This window comes from Crocodylus siamensis, chromosome 3 (genome assembly GCF_052110815.1).
Source record: "Crocodylus siamensis isolate JL-2025a chromosome 3, ASM5211081v1, whole genome shotgun sequence".
Classification (NCBI taxonomy): domain Eukaryota; kingdom Metazoa; phylum Chordata; order Crocodylia; family Crocodylidae; genus Crocodylus; species Crocodylus siamensis.
In genome coordinates, this window is record NC_143397.1 from 181881676 (window position 1) to 181899540 (window position 17865).

The window sequence follows — 17865 nt, forward strand, 5'->3', positions numbered from 1 at the left end:
GTCATACCTGATACAGAATAATTGTTAAAATCTCAACAGGCAAATCAATGAATAGTTTTTATCATCATACATTTAATTACCGCTACACAGTTCAATCACCCATCTGCACAAAATAGAGACCTGAATGAAAGCATCTCAGAGAAAACAGGTTCAACTGGGTGAGACAGGGGAGGATGCCGGTCAGCAGAGGGAAGCACTGAATAACTGGAATCTGACTATTAAAATATGTTGCAGCTCACCTTCTAAATGAGGTAGGTTGGTGAGGGCACACTCCATCAATATTCCCTTTCCTACACTAGTTACAGATGGTGCACTTGAAAATCTCATTCTAGTTTTAGACGTATTATTGGTTCCCGCTGTATTCTTTGTTTTAAGCATATGGCTAGAATTGGCAATTCTTCTAAAATGACAATGAACTCTTTAAATGCTCCCACTGAATCCGTCCAGTTCAATATTCAGGTTTGGCTGAGGTCGGACTGTCTCATCATCTTTCAGTCTCCTACTGGGCCCTAGAGCAGCAACTGACATAAGTAAGGAACAATGGTTGATAGAGCTTAAATTATACATCATAGGGGTATTTCTCTGATTATGCATCAGAGCAAGGTATATCTCCACAAAACACATTTCCCAAATTCAGGGAGAGCCTAAACTTTGTGGCCTTCAGAATCTGGTAGAAACTCTTCTCTTTGGGGAGTTATATTCAAAATGACATGATGGAGTCACTTGGCTTCTCTTTGAATGGAATGCTTCAAGTCTTGAGGGTAAGCCAAAACAGCAATATGCATACACCATTCATAATTATCTTTAAATAAGAGTATGCACCATAATAATCTTCTGGAAATAATAAACACAGCACAACTGGAAATAATAAACATAAAGATATCAATTGTGGTAAAGAAGAGATGTTTATTTCCCTTAGGAATTATTTCAATAGACAAGGTACTTTCCAGGAGGGCACTTGACATTAATATGCTACAAAATATCCAGTGCTTGCAAATAATTAACATTTCTGCAGTATTTATAACAAGTTTATATACTTAGAGAATGATGAGAGTACCATGGAAAAATTAACCACAGCTGTTGTAATTGCAAGGTTGGTAGGGTATTTAAGGGCCAAACCAGACAAGGCCCATTAAATTAGACTAAGGCAGTGCTTCTCAAACATTTCCTCAGCATGACCCCATTTATGGCCCCATTTCCTCAGCATTGCCCTTCACTCCCAACCCACAGCCCCCCACCCCTGCAACTCCATCTGCTGCTGATGCAACTCCATTTGGGTCGTGACCCACAGTTTGGGAACTGCTGGACTAAGTTATACTAAATCAGTGTTTCTTAACCTGTGGGTCATGACCCAAAAGTTGGTCATAAGAATATATGAAAGTGTCGCAAACAAACTTTAAAAATGGATTCTCCTTTTAGGAGAAAAGCATGGGAAACAGTGGCTTTTTCCTTACAGGCTGGCAGAGTTTTAGTCTGCAAGGAGCTGCTTGGGCCCTCCCTGACCATACATCTACCCACTGCCCCACACACTGAGGGCCTGGGACCTGGAGGCAGGGGACAGCAGGTCAAAAGTGAGGGGCGCTAGTCTGGACTGGCCATTGATGTTTACAAATGGGTCGTGATACAAAAAAGGTTGAGAACCACTGTGCTAAATGATCCGTAACATTCATAAAGAGAAGATGAAGTAGACATTCTGTTCTCTTTGTATTTTAAATCTAATAGAGACAAGCAAATGAAGGGGAAATAAGTTCTCTTAGGTCTTCTTTAACTAGCTTCTCTGAAGGAAGAGCCAAGGGTCATTATTCTAATATTTGGCTTTATATCAGAACTCAGTTCCTAACACTTCTGAATATAAACATCTAGATCAGTGATTCTCAACCAGAGCGCCAAAGAACTTTGGTACGCCTTGAAAACCTTTCTAGGGTTCAATATTAGCACTGGTAGGTGTGAAATATGATTAACAAAATAAATTCAGAGATTTCACATAGGAATCCATAGTATTAAAACCATTCTGACCTTTTGTGGTCTGAGTTCTTTGCAACATAAGAATTGTTCTATTGTTTTTCTATAGTCAAAAACAGAGTGAAAACTAAGCACTAACATTTTCTGAAGAATGCCTTAAATCTATTGAGGGGTGCCTTGAGTCTAAAAAAAGAACCACTAATCTAGATGCTAAGCATGAAAGGTTACAGGCAAACCAAGTCTTTTAGGCACCCCCAAAATGAGAAGACCTTTACTTCTCAGGAAAAAAGAAAAGATCACTAGTATCTGAACTAGTAGACAGAACTAAGGCAGTCAATGGGTACAGGGAAACTGTAGATACAGTGTGCATGAACAGACTGTATACCTATTATCAGATCTGAGACAATAAGAGCTTGGTAAAGACAAAGTTTTAAGCCTGATTGATCTCCTTTAGATGTGAAGAACCAGTATATGCCAACAAGTCTTCAACTCTGCAATTCAGACCTGAGGGCTCACAGAAAGACAGTCTTCTATTTCTCGTTCAAGATGTAAAAGACTCCTGATAGGACAGTCCTAGGAGACTGACTTCTTCAAAAAATTTTAATTTTTGAAGAAGTTCCTTTAGAAAAAGTAGACCTGAAATGTATTAGTTGGGATCTTGATGCTTCTTCCATCAAGAGAAACTTGAGCTTTAAACTTCTACTCAACTTAGTATTCATTCAAAGGTAAGCTAGAATGCTAATGTGCTTAATTTAATTTAAAGATATATTTGAAGATGGACTTCTGTTCATCTAGCACCAACAAAATATAAGAGCACTACCAAAATCCATAGCAAGAGAACTGATAGAAATCAATCCATTAAAACACAATAGTACAGAATCCTTTCTAATTACTAACAATTTTTTTTAAGGCTATACAATATAAATCATTATTAGACTATTCTAAATCAAAGAGAATATGGCAGAGGACAAAAATGAATGTTAAGAGTAGATAATGAAGACTGACAAGCTTGTGCCTTCAGTGGTAAGAAAAGAAGTGCTTTAGAACTGCAGCCCTTTTATATATCTTATGCCCAAAATTTGGATTTGCAAGTACTGTACAGAGTACTTTCTTTAGTTTCCCATTTGTGGTGCATTTCCTGGAGTACAGAATTACAGAGACAAATTTAAGATCAATACTTGTTGGTCAGATAATGATATATCTATAAACATGATATAAATTCCTTTGAGTTACAAATCCAATTGTCAGTTTGACCAATCATTCTGACAGTGATATTTTATTCAAAAGATAAGAACAATTGATTTTGACAATCAGGTGCATCAGCACAATACACTAATTATTAAAGGATCCATAATAATCAGCTGTATTACTTACACTTGATGTTGTGAGAAATGAAATTGGTTTTCCTGAGCAGTGATGGCTGTTTCTTTTCTGTTTTTGGAATATTTTTGGAGAAAAGGTTACAGTCTAGCTCCTTGTCAGCCTCTAAGGTGTCTCCGTGTCCATGCTGCAATGCCTAAAATGTAGGCACCTTGGCTAAGAGCATGATCTTAATCAATAAAATTAGTCACCAATGCTTCCTATAGAGAAACCATGGAGATTTGGGTGTCTCCTCAGTGGGAATCCAGACTACCTGGTCACTCAGAAGAGGTGCATCTACAGCTAGGCAAAAGGAAACATTAGACAAAAGGGGATATCTGAACTCCTAATCCTTTTCTGATCGGAAGTACAGGATTCAGGACTACAAGGACAATGTTTCCATCGTGTCAGAATACACGTGGCTAAGAAGACAGTTAACTGAAAGTAACACTGATTTCTGAATAGGTGATTACCATGACTCCCTCCCAGCTCTTAACTGGTTCTGCTGTTTCTTAGCAGGGAGGTCACAGAGGGTAGTGATGAGAGAATGCTCTTCATCCTCTTGGGACCTTTCCTGTCAGGTTTCCCATGGCTCTGTCTTGTTGCTCCTCCTATTCATTGTGCATATGAAGCTGCTGGACACATTTGTGTGGGGATTTGGAGTATCAGCTCTATCTAATGTTTTCATCTGACCTTGGCACTGCAGTCTCAGTCCTTTCCCAGTGCCTGGCTGCAATTTGGAACTGGATGTGGATGAACTGATGCACAAGATGCATAACACTCACTGATATTCTTTTTGGTATTGGGTGGTGGAACCGGAGCGTGCTCCATCCACTCCATGCATTGACCTGGTATTGCAGTGCTTCCAGGACCGGTGCAAAAAAAACAGAAAAAAAAAACAAAAAACCCAAAAAAAAACTGGTTGAAACTTAATTCAGATAAGGCAGAAGTATTGTTAGAGGGATTTAAAAACCTGGGAGAAACTGGGACACCTATCACTGATGGTGTTTAGCCTCCTGTTGTCACTCAGGTTTGCAACCTTTGGATGCTCCTGGGTCTTTTGCTGCACCTGGAATGTAAAGTGGTAGCAGTGGCTTGGAGTGCCTTTCATCAAATCCATCTGGTGAGAAGATTGTGACCACTTCTTTCAGATTCAGATCACGCCACCATCATCCATGGCTTAAGGCTAGATTACTGAAATGAACTCTATATGCCCTTTATAACCTTCCAGAAGTTGCCTTTCGTCAGGAATGGGTTGCCAGAAGGACATAACTGAAGTGGTTCCAAAGTCTGTACTGCCTTCCAGTAGCTTTTTAGGTGCAATTCAAGATGTTGGTTTTGATCTGTAGGTCCCTAAATGGTCTGGCCCTTACCTCTCTAAGGAATGGCTTCTTTCCTTATGACCCATCACAATTCCTAAGGTCAGCCCAGAGCAATTTCCTGCGAGTACCATCAATGCGCCAAAGTTGTCTTGGTGAAAATGCATGGGAGGTTGTTCTCAGCAACTGCACCTCAGTCCTGGAACTCCTTCCCCCTTTCACCCTGACATATTCTAGAAGCATCCCAAGACCTTGCTATTTGGGCAGCTATTTAGCAAGGAAGGGTAATTTGGACGTTGTTTGTTGGGGGAGGGTTGTGTTAGTTTTTAATAGTCTACCTGGTTTTATAACGTATGCTGTTCTATTTGTTCCTTTGTTCATTCTCCTGGTTTATAAAAGATTTTGTTATCTTACTGTAATGCACCCTGAGCCTTTGGCCACGTACAGACAGACATGAGGTACAGATGTTCAGGATTTTTCTCCCCAGAGAAAAAATGGCTGCTCTGGGAGAAAAATAAACCAAAAGCAACCAAAGTAAAGGTGGAATGTAAAGGTCTATATGTTCTCTTCTGAGAGAAGCCACAGCACAGCCCTCCAGCATCCTACCTTCTCACAGAGACAATGTGTCATTCACTGGAGTCAACTGTTCCACCTAAGCCACACTGTGCAGCAGGGAGACAGGTTGCTCCTGATGAGTCTTGTTCAGCCAGTCAGGGATGCCCTGTGCATGCTGCCATTCTGTCTCCAGCCAGACTGAAGAATCCCACAGAGTACACTGAGATGTGGGCACGGGAGCCCACTGGCTGTGTGGCATCAGCACTGCAAGTTCTCTCCTCTTCAGGGACTCAGCATTCAAATGTTTGTTCAGGCATCTCTCGGTAAACTTTTCTATGAGGAAAACAAACCCAGGAGAATTCTCCCAGATCATCTGAGTCTGTCTGCACAGACTTTGTTGGGAAGGGAGTGTATAAATCAAATAAATAAATAACTACATAGCAAGTATGCTTGTCCAAGAAATTAAAATGCTGGGTGCTAGGCCCTTCTCATGGGGATTAATAAGCAGCTGAGTCCCTGCAGACTGTGGGAGCTAGGAGTACATCTCAATGATTGTGAAAGCACCCTCCCTACCTGGGCATCTTCTGTAGATGCTGCCGGCAAATGTAAGTACTAAGGACCTTTTGTGCTTTAGTATTAGATCCTACTAAGGGATGTGAGGAGGGTATGCTGAACCCTGATTGAGTGAGCTCAAATAGGAGTCCAGGGATTTAACTTGTTGATACCACATACTGATCTAATATAGTTTGCAATCAACTTTAACAGTCTCTTTGAAATTGGTCTCCCTTTGGATCTGCTGCCAAAAGAAGAAAATAGCTTAAGAACTTTGTATTAGACTAGACCTATTTGTACTTACATACTACAAAAGTTTTATTTACACCTGAGGTATGAATTTTGCTTCACTATTATTGAGAATATTGAGGTCTTACAAAGCATATGTGTAAGCATATATACTGACTGATATAAAAGTCTGAGACCATGCTTGAAATGGGGTTTCATTGTTCCTCTGCCTTCATAATAGGGTTGGAAACTTATATCCTGCTTCCCAAAATAATGGGCAGTAGAAATACAACCTTCCTTGATAAAGAAGAGGCACAAGTAAAAAGAACAGTTCAGCTGGTAATTCTAACAAGGCTGAAAGAACTAAGTGTAAAGTTCCACTACTGCATCGTTGTTCTAACTGAAGGATAAATATGAAATAATCTTCAGAAGTTTAACTGATAAAAGAAAAGCCAGGTACCTTGAGGGCAGATGGCACGTTGAGACTGGCTAAAGTGAAATTAAAGGTAAACTTTTAACAATAACTCTAACAAAAACACTTTAAAAATAACAAGTTCTCCGAAATAAATACAGTGGAAGACTGCTTCAGGTAACAGTTTTTTATAACCCACTTTGTTGCATGAATTCTTATCGTAGAAGACTTCCTGCTGTTCAGCAGAATCCTCTGAAACGTCACAAACAACTCTTCACAGTAGACCTTGTTCAGATTGTGTCCATACAATGTTGTGTGGGGAGACTGAATACCAAAATGACACAAGACCTGGTTTCTCTAAGATTATATCCCTTTGATTGGCAGTGTTATACATGATGATTAGAAACATGTAAAATTTCCCAAACACAAAACTGGTGAGGAGATGCTGGAGCTATTAGAATTACATGAGTCTGGTCCTGTCTCACCCTCTTCAGCTCTGTAAGAATTGCTAAAAACAGAAGAAAGGTATTAAACAGCTATGGACAGCACTGAATTAGTAAGATATCAGCTATTGAGACTGAACTTTTCCCTTCCCAAGAACAAAATTATGGATACCGTGCGTGTCTTTGGTAGTGAGCAGGTTCACCTGAAGAATTTTACATTGGGAAAGACTTCAGTCTTAAAGACAGTTTTTATGAAGCAAAAGTTTTCCTACTTGGATTGTTTGCCAACTTGCTAGCCTTCCTATGAGATGCAAAGACAATAAAAGTACTTGATTTATGCAACATCACTCCGCCAACAGTACTACTTCTTAACATAAAGGACTGAATCTTGCACCTCTTTATCTAATACATAGCTGTTAGATTTTCTTTCAGGATCTGAACATTTATTACTGTTTTCAATGCTATTTGGGCCTGAAGAAAAGCTCTGAAAGTAATCTTGTAAATACAAATTTTGGCTAATTAAATTTATGTACTTTGGTCCACTGACAAACCATTTTGCTTCAGTGCACATAATAATAATGCACATGACTTGTATTTACTGGTTGTCTTGGTTGAGATTTCAAAAAAGATGGCCTTTTATGAAGTAATGTCCCATAATTATTCTGTAATGATAGGATTTTAACAGTCCTTCTTTAGAAGTAGTAGAAAAGATTTGTATGCCAGCCTCCTTGCTCACTCAGTTCTAAGACATTTATGTGTTGTTTTACATCTTCTTGTGGCCATAATCTGTGTTCAAAATTGAACTAGATATGCCTGAGCCATTTTCTGAGGTGCAAGCAATCAAATTTGTGCTAGCATCTGAAAAAACTAATAGACTTTTTAAGCAAATGTTCTCCTGGATTGTCCATTAGGCCAGAACATTTTCCAGGACTTTACAAACTCACACTATGGATAACTGGATGGGATACTGATATATGTCACACCTGTAACAGTCTAAAGTATAATTCCAAATGTATAAATGATCCATATGACCTAGCATGCTTTGATATTTTCTGACTGCTGACAGAAGAGTGGTTTCTAAACCTGATATCAGGTAGTAGATATTTTGCAACATTTTCTGTAAAAGAGATACTTCTACTGTTCTAGTGTTTAAGTCTGTTCCAATAAATTCTACAGATGGAGATGCAATCAGGTTTGACTTCTTGACCCTGAGTTTCCAACCTAAAAAGCAGATAAGCTAAGAACTGCTAGAGTAACTGGAGTAAGAAAGATTTGGGCACACATGTAGACCATGCTGTTGAAAATGAGCTGACACTAGTATTTTGTGAACATGCGTTCCAGCCAAAAGGTCATGCAGGAACATTCTGAATTGATAAAGATGGTTTTGTCTCCAAAAAAAAAAGAATATCCAGTAGGCTGGATGTATTGCCATGAAAATAAATGTGTTGTAAGTCAAAGGTAACAGGTCAGTCAATGGAATGTAATGGGAATGATCGATGGAAGAGTCAACAGTCAAACACTGATGCAGCAGATAAAGAAGTTCAGGCACCTGAACAAGAAGTACCATCCCCCTTTCTTTTCCAATATTAGAAAACAACAGTAAAAACTCTGTGGAATAAATGTTCTGAGTGATTGGTTATACTGCAACCAAACTCTAGAAGACAGAATCAATCTTTTGCGACATTACATAGGGCCGTGCGGCATTTCAGTGGAGAGCTGGCCCAATTCAGTGGCTGAATCTCTGAATCCGAATCAAATCAGAAAACTCTTTAATCTCTCTGAATTGAACTGGAACTCTCCAAATCAATTCAGAGAGGTTCAGAAAGATTTAGGGATTCGGACATAGACACAGTTTTAAATGTTTTTTCTACATACCTCTAGGTAGCAGGCAGCTCATAAATGCTGGGACACATGGAGTGTCCAACAGAAGCGCGGGGGGATCCCCAGTGCACTCGGCAGCAGACCCGGAAGTGGACCAGAAGCACTTCCGGTCCACTTCTGGGTCTGCCAGAGAGCACACTGCAGATGGCATTTGGTATCTCTTTGGAGGGCCTCCCTGGCACCAATGCAACACTGGGACCCCACAGGCCTGAAACCATTGTTGGGGCTTCACCCCCTTTTCTCTGGCTGTGCCCCCTCAGCCTAGGCCTGCCTTGGACCTTGGTTGTTCTTCTTGGGCTGCTTGAGCCTTAGTCCTAGTCTTGCCCTTCTCAGGCTGCTCAGTTCCCTGGGGTCCCTGGGCCCAGGCAAGGCTGCATTTATGCTGCTTGGCCCCCTAAAGTTTATGACCTTTGCAAGGCTCTATTCTGAGTGCCTCTCAGGTGCCCCCATGGCCTTCATATTACCCCTGCAGTCCTCTGATCTTAGACTTAAACATGACACAAATATAAGCAAGCCACTTCCCAGACTAAACTTTACCCCTGCTCTGGGGCAATACCCCACCACAAGCCAGGCTTCCTCTTTAGCTACTCAGCTCCCTTGGGTAGCTGAGGAGTCCATGGACCTGAAGCTCCTCTCTCCCAGGAGCTGCTTGTTCCACAGCATGAAGGGCCAGCCTGCCCCTTTTGCCTCAGGCCTTGGGTTTATATGCCTCTAAGCCACCCCGTTTTCCAATGATGTGCCTTCCCAGCCACACACAGGGGTTTCCCCTTTGCCTAATGGCCAGCCTATGCTCCTCTGCTGCAGCCCCATATAGCAGGCTTGGATGACTGCACTTTCTATTTAAAGTGACATGAACCTCTGACTTTCCAGCACTGCTTCTTGAATGCCTTGCAGATCATACACTTGCTGCCCTCCTAAACAGTGTAGTCTTACTGTGTCCATTATTTAAGGAAATTATTCTAGTGGTTCACCTATGAAGGTGAGGAACCCCAGCAATAACCATCTAGTCTAAGATAATAATGTAATAGAACTTTTTTTTGCCAAATGACTAGAAAAAATATTTATCAAAATACAAAATAAAAAATTTAGCTAGCACTTTGTGGAGGCAATATCCAACTGGCAAAGATTTTTTTTTTACCTTGTAATTAACTCTCTCAGGAAACAGCACACTAAAATACCATCATTTAGACAATTTCCAACAAGGACTGGAAGAGCTATTAGCATGAGAAAAACAAATGAAGAGTGATATTGTTAAGTGATCAAAAGACAAAACACAGAATGTGGGAGATATTATAACAAATATAAAAGTTTCAAGCAGGTTTGACTGAAAAGGAGGTGCTTGAAAAGAGAACCTAAGGAAGTACCAGAACATTACTGGATTCAGAAAAATGAAAAGTATTAAAGCCCCCATGGCTCACCAAAAGCATCCGGGAATGTCTTCTAGATAAAAGAGAGGTGTACACCCAATGGAAGGGAGGGGCCATCACCAGGGAGGATTATACTGTGGTTGCTCGGGGATGCAGGGGGGCAGTCAGGAAGGCCAAGGTGGGTATGGAACTGGGACTAGCTACCCAGATCAAGGACAACAAGAAGTCGTTTTTTAAATACATAGGAGGCAAAAAGAAGGTACCGGGTAATGTGGGGCCCCTGCAGGACATGCTAGGAAATTTGGTCGTCACACCAGATGACAAAGCTAACTTATTTAACGACTTCTTTGCCTCCATTTTCCTGAGCAGGAACAAGATCAGCCCCTCACCGGGCTCCCCTCAGGCCCCAGGGGAGGTGCACCTAGGCCAAGGGTCAGGGACGATCTAGCCAGGGAACTTCTGGAGGGACTGGATGTATTTAAATCAGCTGGTCCGGATTATCTCCACCCCAGAGTGCTGAGGGAATTAGCTGAGGTCAATGCGGGAACCCTGGCATGGCTTTACGAGCACTCGTGGTGCCAAAAGACTGGAAGAGGGCCAATGTGGTTCCCATCTTCAAAAAGGGGAGGAAGGAGGACTCGGGAAACTATAGGCCAGTTAGTCTTACCTCAATCCTGGGTAAGCTTTTTGAGAGAATTATTCTGGCACATGTACACGAAAGACCAGCAGGGGAGATTATGCTTGGGGCAACCAATACGGATTCACTAGAGGCAGGTCCTGTCAGACAACCTGGTCGCCTTCTATGATCAGATCACCAAATCCTTAAATGCAGGGGTAGCAGTGCACATGGTCTTTCTGGACTTTCAGAAGGCCTTTGACACTGTCTCTCACCCCGTTCTCATTAAAAAACTGGGGGACTGTTGTGTCGACACCTACACAGTCAATTGGGTTGCCAACTGGCTGGAGGACCGCACCCAGGGAGTGGCACTGGATGGGTCATTTTCGACCTGGAGGGATGTGGGCAGTGGGGTTCCGCAGGGCTCAGTCCTCAGGCCCGCACTGTACAACATCTTCATTAGTGACTTGGATGAGGGGGTAAAAAGCACCATGTTCAAATTTGCTGATGACACTAAGATGTGGGGGGATGTGGGCACATTAGAAGGAAGGAACAGGCTACAATCGGACCTAGACAGGTTACAGGGGTGGGCGGACGAGACTAGGAGGGGATTCAACACTGACAAGTGCAAGGCAATGCACCTGGGGAGGAAGAACCAGCACCATACCTACAGGCTGGGGAACTCCCTTCTCGTCAGTGCAGAGGGAGAAAAGGATCTTGGAGTCATCATTGATGCCAAGATGAACAGGGGCCGGCAGTGTAGGGATGCAGTCAGGAAGGCCAACCTCACCTTGTCATGCATCCACAGATGCATCTCAAGCAGGTCCAAGGAGGTGATACTCCCCCTCTATGCGGCACTGGTCAGGCTGCAGCTGGAGCACTGCGCCCAGTTCTGGGCACCGCACTTCAGGAGGGATGTGGACAACATGGAGAGGGTCCAGAGGAGGGCCACTCACATGATCAGGGGGCAGTAGGGTAGGCCCTACGAGGAGAGGCTATGGGACCTGAACCTGTTCAGCCTCCCTAAGAGTAGGCTGAAGGGGGGATCTAGTGGCCTGTTACAAACTAGTCAGAGGGGACCAGCAGACACTGGGAAGTCCCTGTTCCCCTGAGCACTACCAGGAGTGACTAGAAATAACGGTCACAAGCTGGCAGAGGGTAAATTCAGATTAGACATCAGGAGGCACTACTTCACTGTCAGGGTGGCTAAGATCTGGAACCAACTTCCAAGCAAAGTGGTGCTGGCTCCTACCCTGGGGGTCTTTAAGACAAGGCTTGACAATCGGAAGACAAACTTATAAAAATAATACTTTAAAAATGTCACATCCAACTTATATTCCTGACCATGAATTTATATCCAAAGGTGAGGGCTCTCTCCTCTATACCAGAAATTTCTCTATACCCAATAAGTTAGAAACAAGGGAAAGCCATGTGTTTCAGAAAAATACAAAGATATGAGTTTTCTGTTTGGGTGCTGGTGTCACATTTCTGAGATATGAGGTTTAGAACTTTATTTAAAAAATAAGTTCTGATATTCTTTATAACTGCAAATTGCTCTCCCCCCACCCTCAAAACACACATACTTCTACAGTTTATATACTTTGTCTAACACAAAAACAAACCTAAACAAAGGCAAGGACCACAACATCAACAAAAAAACAGTTTACGATTTCATTACTGCTTCCCGCCTAATAGTTTTAGACAGTTAAACACAAATTTATTTGGCTATTATTGCCTCATTAAGTTTTCTCCTACATCATCACTGTTTGATTATATATATACACCTTTCAATACTTTTAGAGTATACTAAGGGAAACTATAGCTTTTCTTTTAGGCCAAGTACAGATGTTCAAGAAGCCCAAGGCAGAAGCAATCTATGTTACACATTTTACTCTAAGCACCCTAGGTTAGTTTGGGACTGAACAGAATACACATTCACCCTTTGATGGGGGAGGGGGGGGCATGCAAGCTGCCTGCACTGGCCAAGCTTATTAGCAGGTTGGGGGTGCTTCTGTACACCTCCCAGCATATTGGAGGGCAGCTGAGTGGCTAGACTACTCCCAGTTGGCTGCCTGACACCCCCCCCCCCAACTCCTGGCCATCACTGTGGACCCTCTCCCATGCCAAGCCCTAGCCTTCCAGGAGAGCCCCAGAGCAGGTCACCATGGCATATCCTCCCTGCTGCTGCCAGCTAGGCTGCTGGGAGTGCCATGGTGACTAGCTTTGGGCCTCTTCTGGAAGCTTAGGGCTGGACACTGGGTAGGGTCCACAGTGACGGCAGGGTTTTGGTGGGGTGTGCCCACGAACAATCAGGGGTGGCCTGGTCACTCCATAGAAAGAAGAATTGAGCCCTTTGGAGTTCTGGTGAAGAACAGGCAGCACCAACAGGTTGCCATGTACCTGGCAGCACTGTGCCATGGGGCAGAGAAAACAGCACTCCACAGAAAGAAGGATTGGGCCCACTGGAGCTCTGGCAGATGGCAGGTGACAGCAGCAGGCATCTGGTGTGATTGCAGCAATTGCATTGAGCACCTGCTGACACTGCCTGCCATTCACTGGAGCTCCAAGGGGCCTGATCCTTCCTTCAATAGAATGTCCCCCTCCCACCTACTGACACTGTATACAGATGGAAAAATACTAAGCTACAGATGCTTCCTCCACCCCCACACCCTCCTGCTCCCCACCTGCCTCCAGCTGACAGCTGGTCACAGGCAGAAGATAGGGCTGGGCAGGGAGGCTGTGTTGGCTTGGTTCTGTGAGAGCTTGGGGGCAGGGCTGGCTAGGCGCACGGCCAGAGTGGCCAAGAACAGGCTGACTGCTAGCATGCCTCCCTGTGAGGGGTGTTAGTTTCAGGAGGCCACAAAGTAGCCTGGGATGCCAGCAGACGGCAACACAACTTGAGTCACTAGGGGATCTGGTACAGAAGATTAGATAGACTGGTATATAAGTTGATTAACAATGCAGGCTTTTTGTGTTAGGGAAAGTTGTAATACTATACATATCACTACATAGTATAACTATGTAGGGTTTTTGTATCAGAGAGATTTGTAATATCACATATATAATTATTATTATTTACCTTCTCAAGAAGATGTATTACAAGGTAAATTTGTTATATATCTGTATACACTACAAATATTAGAAATATCTCTAACACAAATAACCTACTCAATTTGCAACATGTTTGAGTACACAGATCACACAGCTGTCATACTTTGATGAAATTACAATCATAAAAATAGTCAGCATTAATTAACACGTGGTTCCAAAGACAATATTTGCTTACTGTAATACATACTGTAACAAAATATAGTAATAGTTAGCACCCATCCCTACTAAAGGTCCATGCACTTTTAGTAGGTATACATTTTTAGAATAGGCATTTACATTACTTTGAAAAATGGAAAACGTTAACTAATAAATGATAACAATATTCCTTTTATGTTGGTAGACTTTATTGCTATTTACTTCCAAAGTAAAAGTCCAAAAGCAACCTTGTAGGTATCATTTTGAATAGTCAAAATTCTTCAGTTCACTGACAAGCCATTTTGCTTGAATTAATATTGGCATTATAATAATATATATGATAAAGCCCTGTTGGTCTTCCTGGACAAGATTTTTTTTCTTAAGTTCTTTTTTGTGATAATGTCTCTCTCTATATTTATATGGTAATAAAAATAAAGTTTCTTTCTATTATACTTCACAGTGAATATTCTTTCACAATCTTCTCTGGGTTTAACATTTAATTCCAATTAGGCTTTTTCATAGAATTCTAAAGTCCAGTAATGAATGACTGAAAACTGCTGAGCTGTTTTACTTTGTTGCTTTCATATACTCTATTAGGCTATACTCCCATAATTAAAAAGACTAAAAACAAAAGACAGAGGTAGTTTTGCATGGCCTGAGTTTACTTCATTTTTTTCATTTAATAGTATCAGCTTAGTTTACAGATGGCTGTGAACAACTAAAATCAAGTGATTGCTATCTATGTAGAGAATTTGAAGCACACTATTTGGTGCTAGAAATTCAGTATGCACTCTCTCTTTTTAAAGTTCCATTTAGAACTGTTCAAAACTTTTTTGTTGAAAAATTTTCCACTAATGGAAAATGCTCTGTCAAGTAGAACAAAAATTGAGCTAAAATGTTCATCTTAGTATGGAAAACTAAGTTGGAAAACTTCATTTCAGCAGAAGAAAAAAGTTTGTTTGTTTTTTAAGAGTTTCATTTAAAATGTTTAAAACATTGCCATTCTCTTCACTCCTTTATTCCAGTGGAAAAAGATTTTTAAAAAGCAGGGAAAAGTGCTCCCTCCTGTTGAAATGAATTTTTTTGAAAACTTTCAAAAATTCCATTTAAAAACTGCAGCCTCGTCTATATCACAGTCCAATGACTGGGGAATTTACTTCGAGGTTGGAACCAGAGAGTGATAGTCAACGGAAGCGAATCATCATGATGCTCCATGACCGGTGGTGTCCCCCAAGGCTCCGTCCTTGGATCTGTATTCTTTAACATCTTTATTAACAATGTGGACACTGGTGTCAGAAGCAGACTAGCCAGGTTTGCCGATGACACCAAGCTTTGGGGTACGGTGTCCACACCCAAGGATAGGCTGGTGATCTAGGCTGACCTTGATAGGCATAGAAAGTAGGTGGATTAAAACCTGATGACATTCAGCATGGAAAAATGCAAGGTACTCCACCTTGGGGGGAAAAAACCCACATCACACATAGGCTTGGCAGTGATATGCTCGCTAGCACCATGAATGAAAGGGACTTGGGGGTCATGATTGACCACAAGATGAACATGAGCCACCGATGCAATGTTGCACAAAAGCGAACAAAACTCTGGATTGCATCCATAGATGCTTCTCAAGTAACTCTCAGGATGTCATCCTCCCGCTGTACTCGGCCACAGCTGGAGTACTGCATCCATTTCTGGGCTCCACAATTCAAGAAGGATGTGGAGAAGCTTGAGAGATTCCAGAGGAGAGCCATGCGCATGATCAGAGGGCAGGAGGACAGGCCTTATGACGAGCGGCTGAGAGCCATGGGACTCTTCAGCTTGTAAAAGCACAGGCTCAGGGGGGACCTGGTGGCAGCCTATAAATACATCAGGGGTGTGCATCAGAATCTGGAGGATGCCTGTTTACTAGAGCACCCACCCCAAGGGTTGACAAGGTCAAATGGTCATAAACTCCTCCAAGATTGTTTTAGGCTGGACATAAGGAAAAACTTCTTTACTGTGTGAGCCCCCAAGGCCTGGAATAGACTCCTTCCAGAGGTGGTGCAAACCCGTACTCTGGACTCTTTTAGGAAACATTCAGATGCTTATCTTGCCAGGATCTTTTGACCCTAACTGACTTCCTGTTTATGAAAATGTATGAAATCTATGAAAAATATTACTGAGAAAAACTAAATATATCTTGGAAAATATGAAACAGAATAAGAAATACAAACTACATTTTTAAAATCACTGTGAAATGCACTTACATTTTTTGGATAAGTTCTTGGTCCTAGTCGAATGACCAAAATTAAAATACTATCAAATCAATCCGCTAGGGGCAGCAGAAATTTCTTAGCATACCAGGTTAGCCACAAAGCTAGGTCCCAGACCTTTATAAGGGCAGTAGCAAGACAGCTACTGCTTTAGTGTACATAATTATTTATATAACTTCCTGTAAATACAGGATGTGTCTACATGAGATGCTTTACTGCTCATAGAGCCACTTACTGCATAGTACATATCATTTTCTACACATGCTGACTCTTAGTCCTCTACTCAGCAGTTAATTTGCTACCTGCCAAGTAATTGTTACCCAGTATGGCACATGTAGGCAGCCAAGTAGCCAAATTGCTCCTTGCTCCCCCAGGAAATGCTTCCTGCTGGGGTGGGGTCTGACACCAGAGCCTGGACAATTGCTCCTAGCCCCAGCTCCATGATCACAATTATGGAACAGTGGCTGGGAGCTCCCTTCATGAGGAAGGTTCCCCACCCACTCTGAAGCTGGCTGGGATGTGCAGCCTGGAGGTGACTGGGTACTATCCCATTGTAGGCAGTCCCCAGCCAGCTCTGGGCTGCACATAAAGACTTACCCGTGTAGCCCGGGGCTGGCTGGGAACTGTCCCAGTCAGGGGCAGATCCCAGTACCAGAGACCTTTTTCCTGATCAGGTGATTGAAGCACAGGGCTTGAAAAGAGCTGCAGGGGAGGGGCAGGTCCCAGCCGCCTGTCCTGATTCACCAATGGGGCAGCTAAGAGTGAGTGCCTAGCTGGGTGGAGATTCCTGCTGCTTGCTGCCCCACTGGTAGATTGAGGTAGGGGGTGGGGACCTGTCCTCTCTCACAGCTCTTTCCAAGCCCCCTGATATCCACAGTAAGAGGATTGGCAAGGCAGGGCCGGGAGCTCCCTGCTGCTGGGGCAAGGGGACATTGTCCCTACCTGGGCTCTGTCACTGGAGCCCACTCTAGCAGCAGTGCAGGATCCCCACACATGTAGACACCTGCCCAGAGTGAGTTTTCTCCAGAGTAACCCCACTGCATTTGCATGCATAGATGCACCCAGAGAAGACCAAATATTCTACCATAAGATCTCTGGGCCGTCACCTGCAAGAAAACATTGTAATTTTACAGTCACAGATTAAGTCAATATTCCTTTTGTATTTATCAGAGCAATTACACTCACTTTAATATTATCATTTGAAATGTCGACAATGTACTTATGCTGTACCCTACATGGTGGTACATTATAACAGCAATGACAATCATAAGCAGATCAACAGGATGGAAATATATTTAAAATTATTTTTTTTATTACTATCTGGAGACAGGTTTTGGACATATGATGTTACCATTTGCATGCCTTACACATGATCAAGTTTAGTTTACTGTACTTAAAAAAACTATACATGGCATTTTATATATAACATAGCAAGGAATTGGTATTAAAAGGCCTGGAAAGATTCTTGTGTATATGTGAAACAGTCTTCAGACCCCTGCAATCCAGATCTGAAGAAATATCCCTCCAGACTTTGCAGCAAGAAAACTGGCCATTAAGCCAGTATACGGCTGACTTTCAGCAACTGAGCCTGACACCAAGTGCAATGAGAAGTCCCAGTTATTCCAGTTCTGCCAAGGCCTAAGTGAAGCACTGAAGGACACACTAGCTCAGGTTGA

At 42.4% G+C, this 17865-nt stretch overlaps 1 protein-coding gene and 1 pseudogene across 1 annotated transcript in view; one reads left to right on the top strand and one right to left on the bottom strand.

Moving 5' to 3' along the window:
- The window catches only part of CCDC178 (coiled-coil domain containing 178), a 348866-nt gene that overhangs the window by 128545 nt on the left and 202456 nt on the right, over positions 1 to 17865 (bottom strand). The gene's annotated exons all lie outside the window — the stretch shown is intronic.
- LOC149869200 (U2 spliceosomal RNA) lies at positions 4033 to 4206 on the top strand (annotated as a pseudogene).